The sequence below is a fragment of the Mustela nigripes genome, chromosome 1, assembly GCF_022355385.1.
Source record: "Mustela nigripes isolate SB6536 chromosome 1, MUSNIG.SB6536, whole genome shotgun sequence".
In the NCBI taxonomy this organism is placed as follows: Eukaryota; Metazoa; Chordata; class Mammalia; order Carnivora; family Mustelidae; genus Mustela; species Mustela nigripes.
This window is the reverse complement of record NC_081557.1, coordinates 87800913-87825193: the sequence shown is the minus strand read 5'-3', so window position 1 is coordinate 87825193 and position 24281 is coordinate 87800913. Positions and strand designations below refer to the sequence as shown.

The following is a 24281-nucleotide window of genomic DNA, read 5'->3' as shown; positions in this document are numbered from 1 at the left end:
AGAACCATTTAGAGAACAGGAGTGGTGGTCTCAAGAAGAGTACCACCTGGGTGGTACCTGGGTGGTTCAATGGGTTAAAGCCTCTGCTGTCGGCTCAGGTCATGATCCCGGGGTTCCAGGATCAAGCCCCGCATCAGGGTCTCTGCTCCATAGGGAGCCTGTTTCCTCCTCTCTCTATGCCTGCTTCTCTACTTGTGATCTCTATCAAATAAATAAATAAAATATTAAAAAAAAAAAAAAGAAGAGTCATGAAAATGAGTTGTGTTAGTCACTGGAACAGAAAAGAAGGGAGGAGTGGAACCTTGACTGTTGAACCTTCCCCCGCTCAACGCTACCAAATGATGGCAGATGGACATGAGAAAGCATCTCAGGGGACAGATAGCACAGAAGCCATCTGGAGAGGGCTCTTTTCTCCTTTCTTTTCTTTTTTTTTTTTTTTCTTTCAAGGAATGTTCAGAGCCCTGGTAACTATATGTGGTGGTATCTTCAGATGGAATTTTAACCTAGGTTTATTCAAAGATGAAGTCCCAAGAGAACAGTAGCATAAGAAACAAAGCCACATACACACATAAAACTGAAGTAACATTGGCTTTTGAGTAGTTCGTAATTAGTGGAAAGAGCCATAACTTTTCCAAAAATCAGTTTGAGAAAGAGAGAGAGAGAAATGCCAACAATAATGACAACAACAAAATAGGAAAGAAAAAGAAAGAGAGAAGAGTTGGAGGAGAAAGGAAGGGGGAAAGAAAAAAGGAAAGAGCAAGAGAAAATGGGGTACAGACCAAGAATTGCCAGTTTCAGCAAAGAAGGAATGAGAGGAGGAATGAAAAGGGGACTTTCACTGTTTCTGGATAGCATTACCATCCGATAGCACAGTACAGTGGAGCCTTGCTAAGAATTCTGTCCTCTGGGGCCAGACTGTGGAGCTGCTTTATCATGAATTTCAATTCATTTTAACAATCTGAATTGAGTTGAAATGCCTTGTTATGTATCTTTAGGCCCTTTGGTAACCAAACTCCTGAATAGGTGCCAGCCCATATTCCCCTTATGTAATTCCCTGTCCTCTTACAAGGAATTGTTACTACAGTGAGGAAACAAGTTCTTTTTTGGGACACATTTACTTTTATTTTATTTTATTTTATGTGCGATAGTTAAGTGCAGAAATGAGTGGGCGTATTAATATCCTTATGGACTACAGACAAAAGATTTCCAATTCCTTTTACTGGAAAGCTCTTTTTTCAAAGAAGGTTATTTATCAACCCAAACAGAGCAAGAAAGAAGAAAACTCAGTTACTTAAAACATCAACACATGCATTAGTGATCTCAGTTCTTCACATATGGAATGTCCCTCTTTTGATTGCCGGACGCACAATATGGATCCCAATCCCCTTGTTATTCATCATTTATCTAGACGGCTATTTCTCAGTATCAGTAGTCATTAAGAAAAACATGTAAATGTAATAATATAAATATGAGACCAAACCAAAAAAATGCTTAAAATGTGCCAGATTAACTCACTTCTTTCTTTGACAATTACTAGACTGATACTTTTGGGAGATGACATTTGGGATCCTAACTTCCACAAGTCACTCTACAAGGCTTCCCAAGATCTCCTCTGGGGAAGTTTGAGTCAAATATGTGAGCAAGATGACTTTGGGAGAAATATCTGATATATCAAATATCTTAATTGAGATCAGAAAAAGATACTAGGAGACAGAATAATGGGCTACATCTAAGGATGAGAAAAATGGTGTTTGACAGCAGCATGTATAAAATAGACGTAAGTGTTTTAATAGAGAGTAAGATGATATGGGTCAACACTGCTAAATGGTTGCCAGGAAGATTAATATGAAGCTTTATTCATAGAAATCTATTACTTGGGGGGAAAAATCCTTTTCAAAAAGTGATCACAAGGGACTCCTGGGTGGTTCAGTTGGTTAAGCATCTGCCTTTGGCTTAGGTCATGATCCCAGGGTCCTGGGATTAAGTCTCACATTGGGTTTGTTGCTCAGTGGGGAGCCTGCTTTTCCTTCTGCCTGCTGCTCCCTCTGCTTGTGTGCTCTCTCTCTCTCTCTCTTTCTCTCTGATAAATAAATGAATAAAATCTTTTTAAAAAAGTGATCATCACGTTCAGCTCTCCTTTTATCAGTACTCATCTAGAAAATCGCATTCAATTCTGAGTGGCACATTTTAAAGGTCAAATAGACAAATGGGAGTGTAGTGTAGAGACTAATAAGAATGATGAAGGCGTTTGAAATAATGCCACTATCTTAGGTGGGTGGGAGGGGCGTTAGAACATGCTAGAAGGTGCCTAGAGCCAGGTAGCCTAGAGAAAAGGAGATTCTGGAAAGTATAGAATTTCTTCCTTTAGGTATCTGTAGAAGATAGTAGAAGAGAATCAGATTTAAACTCTGTGATCCATGGGTAAAACTAAGAATGATGGAAAAGGGGACGCCTGGGTGGCTCAGTGGGTTAAGCCTCTGCCTTTGGCTCAGGTCATGATCTCAGGATCCTGGGATCGAGCCCCACATCAGGCTCTCTGCCCAACAGGGAGCCTGCTTCTCCCTCTCTCTCTCTGCCTGCCTCTATGCCTACTTGTTATCACTCTCTCTGTCAAATAAATAAATAAAATGTTTTTTTAAAGAAAGAATGATGGAAAAGCCTCCTGTGATTCAATATAAGGAAAAATTACTTAAATGATCCAAGTTGTCCACAGGTGGAATTGCTAACCCACAAAGTAGTTTGCTATAGACCTACAGGGATAATTTAAGCAAAAGATGGACTACATTGTCCTTTGGATTCTTTATCATTGAAAGTTTACAGATCTAGAATCCAAAAGGAAATTTGGTCAAAGCAAAAGCAAAAGTGCATCCTATAAACTATACTAATTTTTTTATAACATCTGCATCCCTGCTCTTCTCTATTAACTTGGGTAGTTAAAAGCCAATGGGATGTAATCTTGATTGCCTGGCTCTGATGGCCAAGAGGATTTGCATTCCTAAGTCCTATGGGACTGTGGCAGTCAGAGATGTTTCTTGGCAGAATGCCATCCCAGGCACTGTGCAAACAGAAGACTGGGGCACGCTGCCTGTCTCTCCCCAGTCTTTCTGTAAAGGAGGCCTTTGGAGCTATTAAAAATATAATAGGGTACTGGACAAGCACAAAATTTGGACAGACAACAAAGAGCTTGGGCAGTGTTGAACAACAAGTTTCACCTCCTACGTGAGGCCACTCCTTCAAGACTGGGAGGTGGTTGTTTCATCTACTGCAGAGAAAACAGCACAGGGAGTCAAGCAAAACAAAGAAACAGAAATATGTTTCAAATGAAAGAACAAGATAAAACCTCAGGAAAAAAAACCTTAATGAAATGGAGATAAGTAATTCACCCAATAAAGAGTTCAAAGTATTGGTCATAAAGATGCCCACTAAGCCAAAGAGAAGAATGGATAAACACAATGAAAACTTCCATAGAGATGAAAAATATAGGAAAGTACCAAATAGAGCTTGCAGAACTGAAAATACATAATCAAACTGATGAGAGGGGTTTTAATAACAGACTGGAGAAAGCAGAAGAAAGAATCAGTCAACTCAAAGACAAGGCAGTGGAACTTACCCAATCAGAGCATCAAAAAGAAAAAAAGAAGGAAAAAAGGTAAAGATAGCTTAAGGGGCCAATGGGACAACATTGAATGGACTAATATTCTCATTAGAGGGGTTCCAGAAGAAGAAGAGAAGGCGGAAGGGGCAGAAATCATGTTTGAGAAAATAATAGCCGAAAATGTACCTAAAATCTCTGAAATGAATATACCTGAAATGGGTATGCCTGTATGTACTTGAAAATGTAAGTTTCTGGAAGGAAACCAAGATCCAGATCTAGGAAGACCAGAGAGCTTCAAATAATATGGAATCAAAGAGACCCTCAGCAAGACACCAAGACACACGATAATTAAAATGTCAAAAGTTAAAGACAAGGAGATAATATTGAAAATAGGAAGGACTTCTTAAAACATTTTGCCACATTTACTTTCAAGATCTTTGTAAAACAAGAATGAGTCAATGACCGTATTGCTCATTTTACAGAAGAGCCAACTTATCCATAGAAATTTTGAAGGAAATAATTATTGATGGAGTTAGACCTGGAAGATAGAAACTTTATTCATGAAAATAAACCTGTCGGCTCTGTCTTTTGACCTTCTCTATCTGGCATGCCTTCTAAAATTCTCCCTAATGTTGACTGAGATCATTGGTTGATAAATTCAAGTTCATCAAGTGTTATCCAAAGCTATAACCCATTATTCTATAATCATGATAGTACTTTATGAGGGAGAACAAGTGTTCGCTCATATTCTAAATGTATGGGGAAGTTGCAAAGGATCGTTCTCTAGAGGTCTTCAAGATATTGTGAGCATTCTGCTATTGGCTAGGTCATACTTTTCCCACTAAAGCTATCAGTTCTCACATCGTGGGTATAGTAAGAGAAAACTTTGGAAATCGGGAAATGCTGATGACCTCATTTGTGGATTACAACACCAAGTGTATTTCTTCATTGCACTTTTGTTTTCATCATTGCACTGCTCTGAGCTTTGATATCGTTCTCCTCAACGTGATATTGACCCCATATAGTAATATGGGGTCACTGCTCACAATCTCTGTGGCAAGCCCCGAAATTGCTCTATGCATCAGCAAAAACCAAAAGGGTCTTTTTAATCCTTGGGTTTATTACAAGTTTAACACTAGTCAGATTTACCCAATATCAAGATATAACTCTGGTCCTTACTTAGTATCAATAATAGTAATGATAATAATCAGAAGTTTGAAAGAAGAAGCCTCAATATCTCAATAATAGTAATGATAATAATCAGAAGTTTGAAAGAAGAAGCCTCAGGTGAGTTTTGTGATGTGCTAACACAAGTGACTCAGATAACTAGGTACAGAGGGTACAACCAGAGTTGAATTTTAGCCTCATGTCCCATGTGATTTTTTAAAAGATATTTATTTAGAGCGTGCAAGCAGGGGCAAGGGGCAGAGGGAAAGAAAGAGGGAGAGAGAGAATCTCAAGTGGACTCTGCACTGAGTGTGGAGCCTGAGACAGCATCCCTGTGATCCTTGAGGAACTCTCCTCTCCAGACGCACACCTGTCAAGGGGTCACCAACCTGCTGAGACTCACTCCACTATCCTTGGAGCTCTGCCACGTTGTGAAATTCAGGGGGCTCCGTTTCAAACCAGATAGCAAATTTCTCAAAGTGTTGAAATACTTGGTGGTCAATATATGCACAGGGCAAGTTATACATAGTAGGTAATAATAATCACACCCCCCAACACACACACACACACACACACACACACACACACAGTCTTTTCCAGGACGGTTTGCCAGAAATCTTGGCATTGTCCAATGCCAAGTGACTTTAAAATGTGATTTTCTGAGCCTCCTGAATGGGGACACAGCGAATTGGAGAAAAATGGGCATAAGATCATTTAACATTCTACATTTCGCTTGCTATCCGGTGTCATCCTTGTGGTTGACAAGATGCCAGCATTCCTAGATCAATTTAGTGTAGCATCCCCTTCCCACAGCTTCCTTTATGAAAACTGGATATACTAACAAAATGTTGATAATAGCAAGGATTTAGCTAAATATCCATTTTTTAAAAATTTTCAGAGTATCCCTATTTAAAACGTCGGAACCTAAAAATATACACAAACCAAGTGTTGATGTGTCTCAGGGCTTGCATGTTATGATTTCCTCATTGCATCTGGTAACTGCATGTTATTAGCTACACTTGGTACAACTCGATACAGCTTGACATATTCTGGGATTTATTAAAATGTAAATGACAAAGCAGAAAAGAATGTTCAGACAATTGGATTACTCCATTGACTGAATGTTCCAATACTGTATCTATTTTTGTCAAAGCCATGGCGGCTCCTGCTGTGGAATGCTGAATGGAAGATTCCATTGTAGGGCATGGGGAGAACTTGCATAAAAGAAATTGAAACCTAATCGTCGAATTTTTAATTCACCTCTCCAAAAGCAACAGATTGCCAATACTTCCTAAAAGAAATTATGATAATTTTGGCACATAATTATTGGAAGATTATCATTCACAGCTATGTATTCAGCATCTATTGGATCTGTAACTTCATTCATGAAAACAATGTTACATTTGCTTGTTTTTGCTCTTGGCCTTGGCTTGTTTTGGTTATGAACATTATGTGATAAGCATGAATATATGTGATATGGCAGCAAATACGCACACTGCAAGAGAGACGTTTTCCTGATGGGAGCTGTTATTATTTATTCCAGAGAAGAGAAGGCTGGGAGGTAGGTGTCTTTAAGGACTTGAAGGGATTGAGTTTAGAGAGAATGGAGACCAGCTGTTCTTTCTCTCCACAGGGAACAACAGAAAATGGGATTAAACTATAGCGTGAGGGATTTGGGATCGAAATAAAACAGAATTTCCCAACTGTGTAGGCTCTCAAACACTGAAATATGTTTCGAAGGAACTATGTGAACATGAGTTTTATTCTGATACCTTAAAAAAAGGAAAGACACTTTTTCACTACATGGTCTTGTATGGACGGAGAAGAGTGGACTCTGGTTCCTGGATTCTCGTGATCTATGAACAGCATCTGCAAATAGGGAGTGGTGCTTGCGAAAAGGGGTAATATTTTTTTTTTTTTAATGATAGATATTTTTCAGAGTCAGCTTTTCTTATGGGGCCAGACTGGAGATTTTTACCTATGCTGTGAAATGTTAAACTCAATGGAGTGTCCTGTAACAAGGTGGGTGGGGACAGAGAACGTGAGAGCACGATGCACTCTTATTGTCTCCTCCTACTATCATTTTTGCTGTTCAGGAGTTCAAGTTTAAAGGCAAAATATCCTTCTTAGTGTGTATGGACTTGAACACACGCATATTGATTTTTTTGAATTTGTAAGACTGTGGTTAAGGCCCCTGGGAACCTGAGCTCTCTCTTTATAAATACAAATATAAATAAATAAATGTGTGTGTGTGTGTGTGTGTGTGTGTGTGTGTGTGTATTCCCAAAAAAGAAGTTGTACTCTAAAAAAATAAATCTATAGTGCTCACATTTGATGGGCAAGAAAATTTGAGTACATAGGATTCAAATTGGTCCAAAATCAGTTCTTGCTTTAAAAAGGCATGACCACAGTAGACATTGGCTGTCCCTTGACTTGAAGATAATTATATTTTCTATTTCCCTGAGACAGCTTAGTGGAGCAAAAAGAGCATGGTGTTAGAGTCAGAAACCCAGGGTCAGGTCTTATCTCACTCATGAACTGCCTGTTTGACCCAGACACCTTTGTGGTTCTTAAGTACTAGCTTATATTCTTAGGACTAACGAATAGAATGTAGCTACATTAGATGATTTTTAAAGTTTCTCTTTTCGATTTGAATAGGCTATCAGTCATCAATACCCAAAGTTCTTAATCTTTGAGCTCATCCCAAGATTTTGTCCTCATAAATTAACACTTCTCAACTTTGGCTGCACCTTACAATCATGTGGGGAACTTTAAGAGAATCCCAGTTCCTAGGCCATATGCCACACCAGTTAAATTAGAGACTTTTGATGAAAGGCTCAGGTGTCCATATTTTTTAAACTCCCCAGGTGATTACAATATGCAACCAATATTGAGAACTCCTGCTTTAGGTACAAGACAGGGAGAGGAACTGAAATAATATGACTGTTTCATTACGAACACAGAAATTGTGTCCATCTCGTTGCTTCCTGTATCCTTAGGACCTAACAAAACCTCTGGGACATAATAGGTGCTCAGGGAATGATCAACATTTTTAGTGCACTTTGGCCAATTCCTAAAAGAAATAGGGCTTATCAAAAATGGTATTTACTTTGATCATTTTCACTTTGATCTTAGTCGCTGAATAGTGACTCAATTCTCTACTACTGGTTGCTAGTGTAAACAATGAAGGAAAGTGAACGAATGGGTAATCCTATTGCACTGATACAATTCAACTATCCTTGAGATGAAAGTGAGGAAACTGTCTATCACCACATCCTCCAGAGAAGAGGCCCTTTGGAATCGAAAGACGTGTCTTCGACATGACTCCACACATCTAAGTGAAAATGAGTAAAATGAAATGCCTAAGAATCCAGATGTGTCATTCATTCATTCGGCAGATAATTATGAAGTGCTTACATTGCACTACACACACTATGACAGCTTGTTTTAGACTTTCTCCATGAGGGTTTTATACCAGAATTAAACCTCTCTGTCCTGGGCGTCTTACCATGTAATGAATTAATTTCCTTCCTATGCATATAGTATAGTTTTCATTATATATCATCCTTGGGAAAATTGAAAAAAAATAGTCACTCACTTAATTTTTTTTTCTCTGTGGTCAGATGACACATTTTAGACAGGATTCCAGTTTAGACAGGATTCAAATCTAGGGCATGAAATGACAAACAAAACAGTATACTTGCCTTTCAGAACAGTATTATCCAATAGAACTTAATCGATGATAGAGTTTTCTATATGTGTGCTGTTCAAAGGAGTGACCACTAGTCACATCTGACTATTGAGCCCTTGAGAGATGGTCAGTGCAACCGAAAAACCAAATTTTTAATTTTCTTCAATATTAGTGAATTTAAATTGCAGGAGTCACCTGTGGCAAGTATCTCCCCTACCCAACAAGGCAGATCTAGAATTTCACATTCCCCTGGGGGAGACTGATATCATGATCATAATTTGGGTGATAAATGCTAATATGAAGTAAGCACAGAATGCTAGGAAAGCTCCTATGTGAGGAAGCCCATCCTAGGGAGGGGTAGTGATGAATCAGGGTAGAAATTTCCAAGGTGAAGTGACTTCCAGAATGAGACCCAAAGACCAAGACATGGCATCTGGAAGGGCAGTGGAAAGAGTACTAAGCAGATGGTTTAGGTATGTGAGAAAGGCCAGAAGGGAAGGAGGGCATTAAAAAATGGCAAAGAGGTATGGCAAGAACCTAGAAAAACAGTGGGAGACAGGCACCTGAGGAGTCCAGACAGAGATGTTGGGGGCCAGGATCCAGGATATGAAGGACTTTAGGTGTCGCAATATTTCAAGGTTAATGGGAAACAGGTGAAAAGTTTGAAACTGTGGAATGATATGATCATGTTTGTGGTTTAGAGAGATTTCCCTGTGGCTGCTGCTTAGCAGCGTGGAGGGAAAAACTCAATAGTCCAGGTGAGAAATGAGGGGTGACTTAACAGTCGCATGAAAGATGAAGAGAAGCAGATGTATTTGCAAACAGAAGGGAAAAATCGAATTGATTTTTCTGACAGTTGGAAGGAGAAAAGAGAAGGACCACTCCTCGCTTTCTGACCTGGGTAGGGGATAGTGAGTGCCACTTCTTAAAGGGGCAATATAGGATTGTTAGAAATGGTCTCTAAATTTAAGTTTTTCCCATCACATCAGACCAACTGCTCCTCATGGATTCTGGAATTAGCTTTGATATACACTAGTGAAAGGAAATTATGAGAGCATGCTCTTCCAAGAAATCAACACAGGTTCACAGTTGATACAACATTGTTTTTATTGGGGATTCAAGGGACAAATGACAAAGTCTCATAAAAAGTCAACAAAGTCACATCTTGTGCTTGGCTACTCTTTAAAAACAAACAAACAAACAAACAAACCTGCTTATTTATGAACTCACTTAATGAGAACTGTGCGAGATGTGTCCAATAATCATCATTTTGAAAACAGGATGACCCAAGCCACAAGGTCTATGTCAGACAATGCCAGATCTTTACGTGGAAATTTACAACAGTCAAATATGCAGGTACTTCCAAACACCTACATGTTTGTCCTTAAGTAGACCCAGCTTAACTGACCCCTTCAAGATGGAATTGCCCACTGAACCTCTGTGTTATTCAGCTGACCACTTTATTAATCATTACTAAATGCCAACTAAATGCAAAAGAGCTGGTAGAGAAGAGTGATATTTCCTCAATTCTAGCTTTTTAGGGCTGAAGTATCCTTGAGTTAGTTACAAGGATAAGTGAGGATTAAAATAGCAAATAACCATCGATATTTTTCAAAAACATAAGGACTATTGAAACAGTCACGTATAAATATTCATGTGGAAGCACTTAGGAATAAATACTGTGCATGAAATTGGGTAAGAAAATGCTCATTAGAAGATCTGGTTTGTTTAGGTGAGCTAAGAATTCCAAATAACTTGAGGATATCATTGAAGACATTATACACATAACTTGAGCCATTAATGTTCTCTGGGGATGGATCATTGACAGTTGCTACGTCAAAAGATGCTAGTTCATAACTGGCTTTTTTTCATGTTGAGTTGGGAAGCCAAAGAGATGCAAAATTGAAGTAATCTACTAAGTGCGGTGCTCCCTTATCACCCAGAGAGAATGCTTTCCTTGATCAAACTCAAGTTCATCCTTCATTTAGGCAGCGTGGCATACTTTAAGAGCCTCTGAGAGGAAACTGGGCAGCCTGGTTTCTGGACATAGCCCTGCCAAACGCAAATGTGTGATCTTCTGTAAGTGGCTCTAACTTTGATCTGTCATCTGTAGAAAAGCACATCACAACAGATGACCTTTCAGTGCCCCCCCCTTGATAATTCTCAAGAATTTGAGATTTTCTGCAGAACACAAAGAACAATTTACTTAACATCTAGTAAAAAAACAAAACAAAAAAAAAAAACAGTAAAAGCCAAAACAAAAGCCAGAAGTGCCAATAAGCTCTATTTTCCAATTCTTTCAATTTTCTATCATGAAAATTCTTTCCATCATTCTAACATGATTTGAGCAGAAAACTGGAAAAAACTGACAGGATAACTGAATAATGTAGCTATTTGTTTACCATAAAAAACGATCAAGTAATATTCAAGTGGTAATACTGCAACATTGATCACAATATTGTGACTCAGTGCTTTGGATCATGAGTTTTGCAATCACTGTTCTGAATGAGAACCCTGTATATGGCAGTTTGGCTAGTTACTTGACCTCCTTAAACCTTATCTTTTAAACAAGGATAATAATACCTATTTTGCAGGGTTGTTCTGAGTTGCAGGCTTAAGTGAGTTCATATGTAAAATGCTTAACATACAGTAAGAACTCCAAAAATACCAACTATTATTGAGTTAACAGAAAAATCACAAGTTCTCATATTACCACCAATCACTGTCACTTGCTTTAATGGTAAATAAATCTGATGATGATTCTAGGTGACACTCAGGGTGAGAGAGAGGAGGTGTGGTGTGAAGTCCTTACTGTATATGCATATTTACACTGGCACTGAAAGTCAACTAGACATGTATAGTCATAATTCCCTAAACTCACCACATAGATTCCTTCTTCTATGGCTTTGCTCATAATATTGCATTCATTTAAAGGATTCTATTTTTTTCTTTCCTTTCCATTTATCTGAATCTTTAATATTCTTCTTCTTCTTCTTCTTCTTTGTAAATAGGCTCCATGCCCAATGTGGGGCTTACACTCACAATCCTGAGATTAAGAGTCACCCGCTCTACCAACTGAGCAGACAGGTGCGCCTAAATCTTCAACATTCTTTAAGATTCATCTTTTATTTTCCTCCTTTGGGAACTCTGTTCCCTAAACAGACTAGTTTTGCCAGATAATGGTGACTTCCTCCAAGCTCTTTCTTTATATCTTTTGTTTTGTTGTGGTCTTAACATCTATAGACCTGATTTATTACGATCTTTTCAAAAGTTTATGTATCACTGTAGAACTGGATTTACACTCTTTAGAAGTAATGACCATGTCTTTGGAACCTATCTTGCTTGATTAAAAGAATAATTAATTGGTTGGTGTCAGGTGGGATACGGTGGGATTTTTCAGCTGCCTTATGAGTTTCCACCGTTATTTTAGCCTTTGGGTTGCCTCTGACTACCTTGTTATTTCAAAAGTACTTTATATTCCTTTAAGTCACTCTTCAGATCAAACCGTCTGTGGGCTAGAAATCAACCTACTTATAGCATTAATTTTGTTCCTTAAAACATGAACACATTTGTGCAATTTTCTATTTTAAAATTGGTGCATTAATAAGCATATCCATACCGGGGAGATATTTTAGAAATGAGTGTGCCACTGAATTAAAACACAAACAGAGGAATACACACGAGGAAGGGGAAGTCCTTGGCTCCTTAGAAATCTAGATGTCACTGGGAAGTTTTTTCTGTTTCTTGAAAAGATTGCCTCGTATTCTGGGAGCTCTATTGCCTGAAATTGCATCCTTTGGGGGTGATGCTTAGCAGAAGAGGTGTCTTCAGGTGATCATTTCCTTTGTTTCAACTTCATAGTTGGCTTGAGCATCTCCCAGTATAGCTGTGTCCAGTGCCGTTTACGTCCCTTCACTGGGGAGACCTTCCTGAGGACGGGGGCTAGAGGACCAGCTGAAAGGAACGTCAACACAACTAAAAAAATAACAGAACATGTCACAGAAAAGTTATCACATTGACTCTTTGGTAGAAATAAGTAAACATGAGGATCCTCGGCGGGGGGGGGCCGTGCTATTTCTAAGTACACACGAAATGCGACATCACCACAAAAATGTAGCGCTCTCTCACTGTTCACGTCGCTGGAGAAGCAGTCAAGCCACAACACTGCTTGAGTGTGCGAGCGCCCCACGCTAATCCCTCCAGGAGGAAACGCTCCATAAGAGAAGCTTCAGGTTTATCCAACAGACAACTTACTGAAATAGGACATGGAGGAAGAACGACAAAAGAACGCAGGACATTAGGGACAAATTCAAAGAACTCCGAAGACTAAAAGCAAAATAAAATGATTGTGGGGACAGAAGGGCTTAGCAATGCAGAGGCGAGTGAAGTCACTGGAATTGTTAGGAATTAATGTCAGTTTCTTGTATTTGGCTTTATAGGTCTAGTGCCTGGCTCAGAGCATGACTCATTGTGCCCCGTGGAAGAAAGAAGGAAAGGAAGAACAAAAGAGAGGGAGGAAGGGAGAAATGGAACAAGGAAGGAAGGGAAGAAGGAAGACAGAATGCAGGTGGATGGAAGGAAAGAAAGCAAGAGAGGAGAAAGGTTTCTGAAATGCACATGTGGCCGAGACAGAGCGTGCAGGGAGGAAAACAGGGTGCGGGCTCATTCAGAGACTTGGAAGCCAGGAAGAGCAGGCTTGCTTAATTCAAGGAGAGATTATACATTCGGAGTGGCTCTGGAAAATAGGGCAGGGCAATTTTCAGGAGGTTTTGAGCATGTTAAGATTTAATTTGGGAAGCGTGGTGGGTTAATGTGACTATTGAGAGTTTTGAAGGGAATATTAACATGATTCAGATGAATCGAGTGGAAAGGGAAACGTGGAACTCCAAGGCGTCAACCCAATGGGGTAAAACAAAACCATGCTGTAAGAAATTAAATGAAGGCAGAAGGACCAAAGAATATGGTCTTAAAATAGAAAGGCAGGTGCTTGTCTGGATTTCTTCTGCATTAATGCTGAAGGACATGGGCTTAGAAGTCAGATCAAGAATTTCCTTCTCCCACTGTGTAGCTTTTTTCATTCTTCAGCTGTTCCTCTTTTTTGTCACTGCCCTTCCTGAAAATGAACTTCAGCCTTTACTGTTTTAGCAGCAAGGCAAAATACGTTAGTAAATAAGGCACCTGGAGGTGGAATCAAATATAACCTTGAAAGACAACTGTTGGTACAAACGGACTTTGGATTCAAGGGTCTTGGAGTTGTTCTTCTATTTCTGTATTTGAGAGTAGCTTCAAAAATTCTTAAAGCTGTAAAAACATTTAGAGACCAACTAATCCAACCCACTCATTGTGCAGGAAAGGATATTTGGAGAGAGCTGTATTAATGTTTCTTTTATTCTACGGAAGTTGTTATGAATGAGATATACTTTGCAGGTGGATTTTAATTTAACTAAAGCCTTTATTGTCAGCCTCTTCATTATGCCAGCACAATGAAGAAGCATAATGAGTTAGGCACAGCCAAAAGGATATACTACCCCATATCACAGATCCGCCCTAAACACTTGGAATATATTGAAGATGGGTCTCTGGATGGCAGGTGTATTTGTTTTCTAAAACCTAATCAATAGCCCAGTGTTACATATGGTTAACAGGTATTTTTCTGTTCTGATCGAGCGTGCGACACCTGATCCTGGGTGAGAAATTAAAAATGTATCTTACAGGTTTTAGAACCATATTTTGTGAACACGGATTGGGAAGGTGGGGCGTGGAGCTCTTGATACACATGGGTAAGACTCATTTGTGAATAAATCATATTGTTCTTGGAGTCAGGAAGGACGCCGTGCACAATTTTCTGCTGACCCCTGTGGGTAGCGTCATGATGGAAAGTCCTTGCGTACATGAGCAAATGAAAGGTAAAGCAATGCATTGCTTTGGGATACAGCCCATGCAAAATGCCCCCTTTTTAAACATGGGCCCCATCATTAAAATATATTTTGCAGAGTAAATAGTAGAAAAATATGAACCACCGTATTTTGCTGTCTATTATGAGTTCAATGTTTAACAAATCAGGATTCTTTGGGGCCTCTGCCTACTTAATTGGAATGAGTAATATCTTGTATCATCTCAACATGAGCCTCCCTTGAAATCCTTTGTCTCCCCAAAGTATAAGCGTAAAGCGTAAATTGGGACCCTTGCGTAGCCCAGCTCAGGGTCCTTCTGTGATCTGATGGTAATGATTCTCCAAATTTGCATCAAGAGCCTCTTCACCTACTGGGCATATAGCAAGTGCCAAACACCAGGCTGACCAATCAACTCACTGTTTCACTGCCTGGGTTTTTCCGGCTCCTTGGTGGGGAGGGGGTCTTCAGTCCAATGGAACACCATGTCGAGACACCAAAAGGGAAGTTGATGTTAGTGTGTAAATGACCTAAGTTAGCAGAGTTTCAGTGATTCAGCATGCACCATGCAAAATGGGGGAAAAAATGGAAAATAAGTTGTTCATTACTGTTACAATTTTGGTTACTTTGATTAAGTTAAAATGATCTCTGCCTAAAGCCATTTCCCTGGCATTTTATCTCATCCCGGTAAAGGAAATGGATTTCTTATGAATAAGATTTACTACTCTAATATTCTCCATTACTTCACCAATTGTCCAAAGTCTGAATGAAGACTAAATCCATCAAGAGCAGGCAATATTTTACAACTAATTCAAGGGTCCACAATGACAACATTCTTAGAGATCATTACTTTCCAATATCTGGGTCACACATGTTCATTCATTCTTGCATGACAGCACAGACCGTAGAGCTCTTATGTTCTTATATTAATTAGCAAGGACTTTTTTTTGAAAGATGATTTTAAGAACATTCTACTCAGGAGCCATTTCAAATGATGAGAAATGCCCATGGGAAAAAAAAAAAATCTCAAGTAGGCAACATGTAAAGCAACACACAACTCTGTGCACATTAGTATAATTACACATTGCAAATTATATCGGATGCATCTAATATCTAATTTTTTGAAAGCTGATTCCACTTGAGATTTCAATAACAGCATCAACATTTTGCAGGTGGCTCCCTCTCTATAGTATCCAGAGGGAATTATTCCTCTAATGTGCTTACAACCCTCAAGTAAAAGCCGAAACTCTCCCTGAAAGGACCAATGAACAATGAAACCGGGAATATTACCTTGCTAGATTAGGCAGGGGAGGGGGGGCGATTCCACCAAATATAATATTCAGCATGGCTATTTATCCTATGCATTCTGTGCATAGGATCCTTATTTGCGTCAAGCAAGAAGCAAACTTAAAACACGATCCTTATTAGAAAATGTGGAGGCGGCTTCATACATATATTCTGAGGCAATGATATGAAAAGCGAAGGGGTTGGCGAATTTTTAGAACACCTGATAAAAGAGAAATGTGCAACCGAACGGAGGATTACACCTTTGACTGAAAACAGAGAGCTCTACATTAAATTCTGCTCTTCTAGAACACAGGATTAATTTGTCCCAAAGAGGATGCCAGATCCAAGCTCCATTTTGAGGAACAGGCTTTTGTCCTCATCCTTCTGTATGAATCAATCCATTATCAAATAACCAAATATATATTTGTGACCTGGGAGAATGGGGCATATTATTCAAGTGGATTGGATCCATTTTCTTGATTCCTCCTTAAAGATCTTTTTGCTAATTAGTCAGGGTTACTATTGAATTATTTAATTATCTGCACTTTTGTGCAATGAAATATGTTGTCATATCACATACTTTATCATGCTACTGCTGTTCACACTTAATGATGCCTCTCTAGTTAGCAGTTTCCTTTGTTCTGCTCAGTAAGTGGTTTTAGAAAGGGGGTGGGCCGGGAGGGAGGAGCCTTGGGGTTTGTAAAATAAAATCATGCATTCCTGGTGCACATGCAAAACTTTATGCATTTACATGAATCTCTTTTTAGAAATTAAGTTGCCATTCCATTTGGAATAAGCTAAGAGGCACATATCGGCGACTTCGAAGGCGGCCGGAACGATATTACTACACCTTGGACATCTCTCCAGTGCATTTCCACTGCGGTGCAATGGGGAAGTGATTTAATTTTTTTTTTTTTTTTTAATCAGCAAGGAATGTCTTTAACAAGGAAGAAGTAAATTATGATAATTACTCTGAATGGTCGGATCCTTGAGCATTACTAATTAGCATTTATTGCCTGGATTATAGAACAATACATGTGAAACTGAACTGCGACTGCTCTTTTATGTTGAAGAACTGAAAAAGGCAATGAAGCAAAGAAGGCAGTTCCTCAGGACTGTAGTCTGAGGCTTTGCATCTCCTTGAGACTGGGCAGAACCCCACACTTGTGAAATACACAAATGTGGCCCTCAATATCTCTGGCCCATCCATTTTTTGTGTTGGGCACATATTTACATATGATATCATAGTCATGAGAGACTAATGAGGGAGAAACATTTTGGCTATGATGTCATTTGGGGACAGTTTTACCCATTTAGAGAGTTTAACAATAAAGGGCGTGAAACTCGCCATTTCAGAAAATATACATTCTTCTGTAGAAATTTTGGCTTGAAAAATTGAAACAAAGAATTCAGTTCTTAGTGAAAAAGAAAAAATTCACGTTCACCTCCCCACTTTCTCTTAGAGGGACCATAGTTGCAAATAATTGAGAAGAAGCGATTGGTATGTGGCATGAGAGCGGTTTTTGTTGTTGTTGTTGTTGTTGTTTTGGGCATAAGGCATTTGTAATAAAATAGATTCTGAAATTAGAAATAAATGAGATATTAATCAACAGGGCAACATCAGTCATGTAAATAAATGCCACTCAAATAATCTGGCAACTGAAATTGCCAAATAACCCAGTAGGTAGAAGAGAAAGAGGAAAATTAACCATCCATCACCCCCCCTCAGTCTCACAGGTTCCTCCACACCCACTACAGCAAATGAGAAAAGGACATGGTAATATATAAAGCCAGTACTAAATACAGTCACTAGTCTTCCCAACACCTTCCATGGATTCCACGCCCCCCCGCAACCCCGATCCTTTTTAGTTCGAAAGAATAAGTTTGACTAAATCTGTGAGGAGATTAAACAGGCTGGTGATAAAAATTAATTCTGCTGAATGAGCAAATGCATTTGGATGGCAGAGATGCAAATAAGATAATACTTTTCTTTTCCTTTGACATACCAAGCGGATTAGTTTAGAATGTTAAATTTGATTTTATTAGAATATATTAGCAGTGTTTTAATTAATACCAATCAAACATTTTCTTTCCCTGGGGCTTGATGTGTTCCTAACGCTTTCTAAATCATCTGTTTTTTCTCCATCAAAAACCACCCCCCTCTTCCAAATTACCAAAGCCTTTTGTTACGTTCTTCATCATTTTACTGTATTCGACAGAAAACTGTTTACCTAAAGGTGTCTTGCCCATAAAATTAGCTCCCAGGTGCTGGATTTAAAATGAGCACTGTTCATTAGTCCTGTTGATTTTTTTTTTTTTTTAAGTAGAATTAGAGACTCAAAAATAAACATCTTCTGTGTTTTTCTTTTGGGGGAAAAATGTTGCAAAAGGAGTTTTGGCTGGTTCGTATTACTTGGCTTTCTTCTCAGTGGAGCTTCCTAGAGCTGTTAAATTTCCAACAGAATTGGGTTTGAGCTGGAACTTCTTTGGAAACAGAGGCAAAAAAAAAAAAAAAGGAAAGGAGGAGGGGGAGAATCTAGTTAAAAATATGGTGAACCAGTATGCCTTGTGAACTGAATTGTAACTGTGTGTTCCAAGGAGGTGCTGCATTGCCTTGCACTCATTATCCACGCCTTTTCTCTCAAGCTTCCTGTCCTTCTGTGTCCGAAAGCTCCAGTTCACGTCTTTTTCTTTTCTTCCCGCAACGCAAACCGCCCCCACCCCAATTCCCCGCCTTATTTTTTTTTTTTTAATCTGCCAAGCTGGATTTGCACTTTTAAAGATCAGTATCAATAATGCCCTGCTTGTTTCGGTTGCGTTCCCCCTTTAAAAGACAGCGCTCTCTAATTGATGCGTCTGGGCTAGTCTAGACTGGTAGTGATTGAACCAACCACCAATTATGTTATTCATTTCACTGAACTTCGCTGATGGGCTCCGTGAGGAAGAAGGGGTGTTGAGAAACCTGCCCTTAACACTGGAGCAGTCCCCCGCTGAAATACAAAAATCCCGTGTGCCGTTGTGCACTCCCCAAATGCCCGTGTGATCAGTGGTGGTAGCAACCTCAGGGCATGAGCAATCCACCTGAAAACATGTGAAAAACCGAAAGAGTGCCTTGGAATACAAACTGTATCACTTGTATTAAATTACTATCCTGTTACCCTTCAAAATCGCAGAAGAATGATATCCAGCATCTTTTTATTGGCGCGGGCATACATTTTCATAGAATTAACGGCAGATACATTTTGACTTAGTAAAGCACCAAATGTTTTGCAAACAGTTGATATGAATCATGTGATAACATATATCCATAAGTTAAATAGACTCCTTTCCACAATTTCCAAATACCTATGCACACACACCCGCTAAGATGGGGAAAAATCATTAATCCATTGTACGGAAACCAAAGGATCACTTGAAAATCAAGTAACTCTTCTCTGAAGCATATCCAGGCTACCAAAGGCTGGAAAGTAATATTTAAATAGTACGACTACACAAGAGGTTTCAACAAAAGGCATGGTTCAATTGTTGCATGGTTCATTTTCTTGAATCAGTTTTCTGATACAAAATGGTTTCTTCACTACGATTTGGAGTCATTGACTGAAATTGCAATAAACACTTAAAAAAAAAACACACAGGAAAAGAACAGTTTCCTTAACCTTCGACTACACGTATAAAATGAGGTTACAGCCAATAGAGTCTTTAAAGGAAGAAAGCATTTGAAGTCAGGACTGATTTAGGTCTTTTCCAAAAATAGAAGATAAATGTTGGCTCAAGGATACCAAACGGTTTAAATAAAATTGTATATTGGAATTTTTCGCAACAAAGGAAAGGTAAGTTCCTGCTTCTCTTCTTCAACAGACAGATCTGAATCACTAAAATTATTCTGTCACGAAAAGTTACGTTTTCAGAAAACTGCAAACTAGGTAAACAATTACCGTAAGAGAAGATTATTTTAAACATACAGTTTGGCATTATAAATAGCTTTGCTAGATTGAATTTAAATCCTGATAAATTTTTTCCAATCTTTATATGAAGAATAATGGGCACTGATTACTCCCAAAGATACAATAACTGCATATGTATGTGTGCCCTTGTTATTTCTTTCCATTTACGTATTTAGAAAATATATTTCCAATCCCTATTGCTTTTAAACTTGCGGTGTATAACATTTTAAAACAGATGCCCAGCAAGGAGGCTACATCGCTCCTCTTATTTTTTTAAAATCTTGCAAAGTAATACAAATTGAATCTTTATGAACACCGTAAATTTCATCCTCCGCGTAGACTAGCAAGAGAAGAATTTTTAGCCTATTAATCTTTTAGCCTAAACTACTGGTTTGCCCCCCATCTGTGTCTGCGTGTTCGCTGTCTAGCCATATATGACACATACATGTGAGTACTGAATGTGTAACATGTCCACATGCCCATTTTAATTGGACACAATTTTAAGATTAACTGTTGAGTTTAAAAGTTGGAGGCACGGGGCATGCTGGGACTTCAGCTAATATGTTCTGAGGTCAAGCACCAGGTACTGAGCTGTTCTTGTTACGCTCTGATAGTACTGCGTGTTGCTCTCAAGAAACAGACCATGGGAGAGGAGTTCCACAAGCCTCGGGCACCGGTACTGACACACACACACACACACAGAGCAGCCAACGCGCTCCTCTAACAGAATGTATGTATACCTACTTGAACAGAAATCCAGGAGCTGCCACTTTCTGGTCACCTGACCGCATCTAACAATGCAAACCTCAGAGGTGCACTCAATCACTTCAGAAAACTTTCTTTTCTTTTGTTTTTGCTTTAAAGAAAAAAGTTCCACCAAAGGTCCAGGATGCCAAGGCACGACTCGCAGCTCCCAAGAGCCTAACCCGTGGATTTAAACGGTAAACATCACAAGTTAGGGTCTCAGGGATTGAGAGGAGCGCCACAAATTGTTCCTTCTTGAGACAAAGCAAAGCAAAACGAGAATGACAGGCAATTTCTGCTCCAGGTTCATGACCAAAAGGCACCAAACAGGTGGCTGGCAGGGTACTCCCTCGCTCTCGAAGCTTCCTTAGGTCACAGAATTCAGAGTCCATGTAAATAGAATATATTCATACACACACATACGCAGAATCCGTGGACATAGATACATACCTGAACACAACCACCGCGTGTCTATCACAGAAAACTCTTGGAAGCTTTGGGCAAAACAGTTTGACTAAAATGAAAAATAATGTGCATAGCCCGAGAGATGCTGACTTTTTTTTAAAACCAGGGTCGAAAATCAGGATAAAATGCCCTTTCAAAGCTTGAACTTACAACCAGCGCGGCTGACGGTAAGGAAAATACGAGGCGGCTCTTTCCCTCTGGCCAAGCATGCCGCATGCAAAATCATAGACATCAGGCTTTCGGAAGGAGAAGACCAAGAAGGAGGGTTCGGAGGCCATGAAAGTATAAATACGAACAGCGTTTTAAACTCACCCTTTGGAAGCGGAGCGGGGCTGCAGCCTCCCGTGACACCATTCAGAGCAAGGGGGGGAAATGTGAGCTCGCAGTGCGCTAGCCTGGGCGAGGTGTTTCAATAGAGGACCGACCACGGGGCGGGGAGGGGAGGCGGGGGCAGGAAGCGCTACACCAAATCTAGAGACTGTGACTCTGTAGTTTATGCTTTGACGAGGGAGAAAAAAAAAAGGCAATTTGGTGGACGTGCAGGGAGGGGCTGGGACGGATCAAATTTTGAAAATATTCGGTTAAAAATTTTTTTTAAAAAATCTTTTCTCTCTCTCTCTCTCTCTCTCTCTCTCTCTTTTTTTTTAAAAGAATGAGAAACCTCCCCAGAGCTGCTTTTAAAAAATTTCTTCCTTCTTTCTGCAGCGTGCACTTTGCCAGTCGGTCCTGCAAACGGGGCCTCGGCTGCATCAGCTGCTTGGCTGAAACCAAGGCCAAATCAGGCAGAGGCAGCACCAGGCTGTCATTTGGGAGGCGAGGTGGGAAGGGGTGGGTGCAGGCTGGGGAGATCCGTCTCCCCCGCCCCACTCCGGCCGCCGAACCCTTGGAGCCTTTTGCCAATATTTCAGAGGAATCCGAATTCTAATTCCCCTCCATCTTCGCAGAACCTACCGGCTCTGTACCCGAGAGTGGCTTTTCCCCCGTTCTGAATGGAAGCGGAGCTTTTCTGTGCCAGGGGCTCCCTGTGTCGCCTCCAAAATCCAAAGGGAAGGGAGGGGAACTGGGTGGGTAGATGACTCTTTTAAATTTTTTCTTCCCTCTTTTCTCTTTCTCTTCCTTCCTCTCTCCCTTTCTTTCTTTCCCTCTCTTTCTCTCTCTCCTCCCTTCTTTCCTTCTTTCCTTCCCTCTTTTTTCCTTCTTTTATTCTGGCCTAAGCAAGGTAGATGGCTGGCTAGTCAAAGAGAATGACAAAGCAGCCCCTGGGAGGGAGGCATTGCAAGGGCCTCCAGCACTTGGTAAAAATGCTAAATATTTCGTATATATATTTCCATATGCAACTAAAAACCATTAAAGCTCCAGGCTCTTCCCCGTCTCCCCCCTCTTGCAAAACAGAATCCTAACGGCAAGACAGCTAAATTATGCCTCCTTTACCTCTGCACAGGGTCTATTCAGCATCCCCACCCCCCCATCTTCAAGACAACTTTTTTTTTCTCACCTCTGGAGGTTCTTCTCAGGCACGATCGTCCGGTTCAGTTCAGGGTTTCTCCTTTCTCCCTCACTTTCCTTTTCCTCCCAGAAAAGCTAGTCCGTCATCAGCCTACCTTGCTTCTCTCTGTCTCAGCCTCTCTCTCCCGTTTTCTTTTACTATTAAAAATAATAATAATAATAATAATGGCCCTTTCGACATAGCAGCATGAAGTGGCTGCCTTTGAGAAAGCACATTTAATCTTTGCTGGCTCCCCTAGGCTTCAGTGAAGAAGGAGAAGGCAAGAAAAAAAGGGAGAGAGAGAGAAAAAAAGATTGTAAGGGAGGCTGCTGACGGACAGCAAGCATCAGGCACAAATCAGCGACAAGTTGAATTTTCCTAGACCACACTGCCCCCTTTCTTCTCGGCTCTCTCCCTGGGCTCCTGGAAAGCCTGAGTGTCTGGTTACAGGGTCTCCTTTTGCCAACCATGGTGCAGATTCCTCGCATGCTTGCTGCAATCTCTGGCAGAATAAGGAATCAATATCCCCCTCTAATCACCTTTCGCTCTTCCACGGCTTCCCTCCTTTTCTGAGAATCCACTTGGCTCTCCCCGCCGCTCCCCCGCCCTGCCAGGCCCCTCCATACAAAGCTTGCAGTCCTGTCATTTCCCACTTCCTTCCATATCTTGGAGACAAGCCTCCCTTCTAATATCCTCTCGCGCTCACTCCCTCTCTCCGTTGTATGTCTCACCCTGACTCGCAGCCCCGGATGCACGAAAGCATCTTTCTGACTACTAATGAGACCAAAAATACACCAGCAGGTCAGGGGGAAGGCCAGACATTGTATTATACAAATACAGAAAAATCCTCAGCCTGCTAGACCCAGAGATCAGGTATCACGCTTTCTAGAAGGGAGGGAAAAAAAGTGTGTGTGGGGGGAGGAGTGACGAAGAGAGACCACAGTGCAGTTCTCTGCCTAATTGTTCTGCATCCCACGAGCATCTAAAACACCTAAGCATGTTGGAGTGCATGTGTACGTTTCCTGCATCTTGGTGGGTTTTCTTCACGGATGGAAAGTCAACAGTGCCCAAATACTTCTTTGAAATCGGCATGTAGAGGGATAAAAGGGCAGGGATACGAATCTATATTTAAAATACGCACTCTCTTCAGGCGTGAGATGACTACAATGCTCAAAGTCTCTTTCCTTTCAACGGGAGGCTTTGCTTGCTGACTCTGTTTGCTGTATGTACTAATTTACCACTTACGTGCCCGTGGATTTTGAAATGAACTCATCAGTCACTGTAGCTCATACTAACCCTCGACTTCCACTGCAGACATTTTCCTTCTTTCTGAAGGGTTTCTCCTCAAATGTCCATCAGATACATACACACTCCACTGATCAGCCTAAAGCCCCTTGATAATGATAAGTAATCATTCCGATGACAAAAAAAAGTGGCACAAGATAAAAATGAAAGACATCCTGACTTGAACAGGGGAGCCTCTCCCATCATGTCTGTGGGTGTGCGTTTTCAAAGCTCGGCTACACGATGATCCTGGAAAACAGGTAGCTCCTGATAATTGGGGTCTCTACCTATCTATACACACAGTGGGTATATGGCCATCTTCACCTGATTTTCCTGGCTAGAATCACGCAGACAATGGGCCTGTGTGAAGTGTAAGGCTGAGTTCTGTAAATAGCAAGAAAGGGAGGGAGGTATCTGAGGATGCAGGTTTCCCCCAAGTCGATGTTTTTTAAAGGTAGCTTCTTTGTGCTCAGTTCAGACACTATGCTTTGTCTCTCACCGGGAGACCTGCAGAAGCACAGCTGGAGGCCAAGGAAAAGGAGAAGGAAAAACACAAATGAGGAGACACAGAGAGAGGAAGAAGGGAAAGGAGAAGAGAGGAGAGGAGGGGACCGGAGGGGAGGGAAGAGGAGGGAAGGGGAGGGAGGGGGAGGGAGTGGGAGGGAGAAGATATCCAGGCAAAAAGAGACTTAAAATCATAGTGCTGGATTCCCTTTAATACTTTCAT

The 24281-nt window shown here is 40.4% G+C and overlaps 1 long non-coding RNA gene across 3 annotated transcripts in view; it reads right to left on the bottom strand.

Moving 5' to 3' along the window:
* Positions 1-9535: 9535 nt before the first annotated feature.
* Positions 9536-24281, bottom strand: part of LOC132026781 (uncharacterized) — a 193335-nt gene continuing 178589 nt past the window's right edge. For 2 of the 3 annotated variants that reach the window (XR_009406995.1, XR_009406996.1), the window contains one exon: positions 9536-12706. This is a non-coding gene — a long non-coding RNA (uncharacterized LOC132026781). Of the gene's footprint in view, positions 12707-22279; positions 22907-24281 lie in introns of those variants that run through there. The other variant, XR_009406997.1, reaches the window with a different exon arrangement.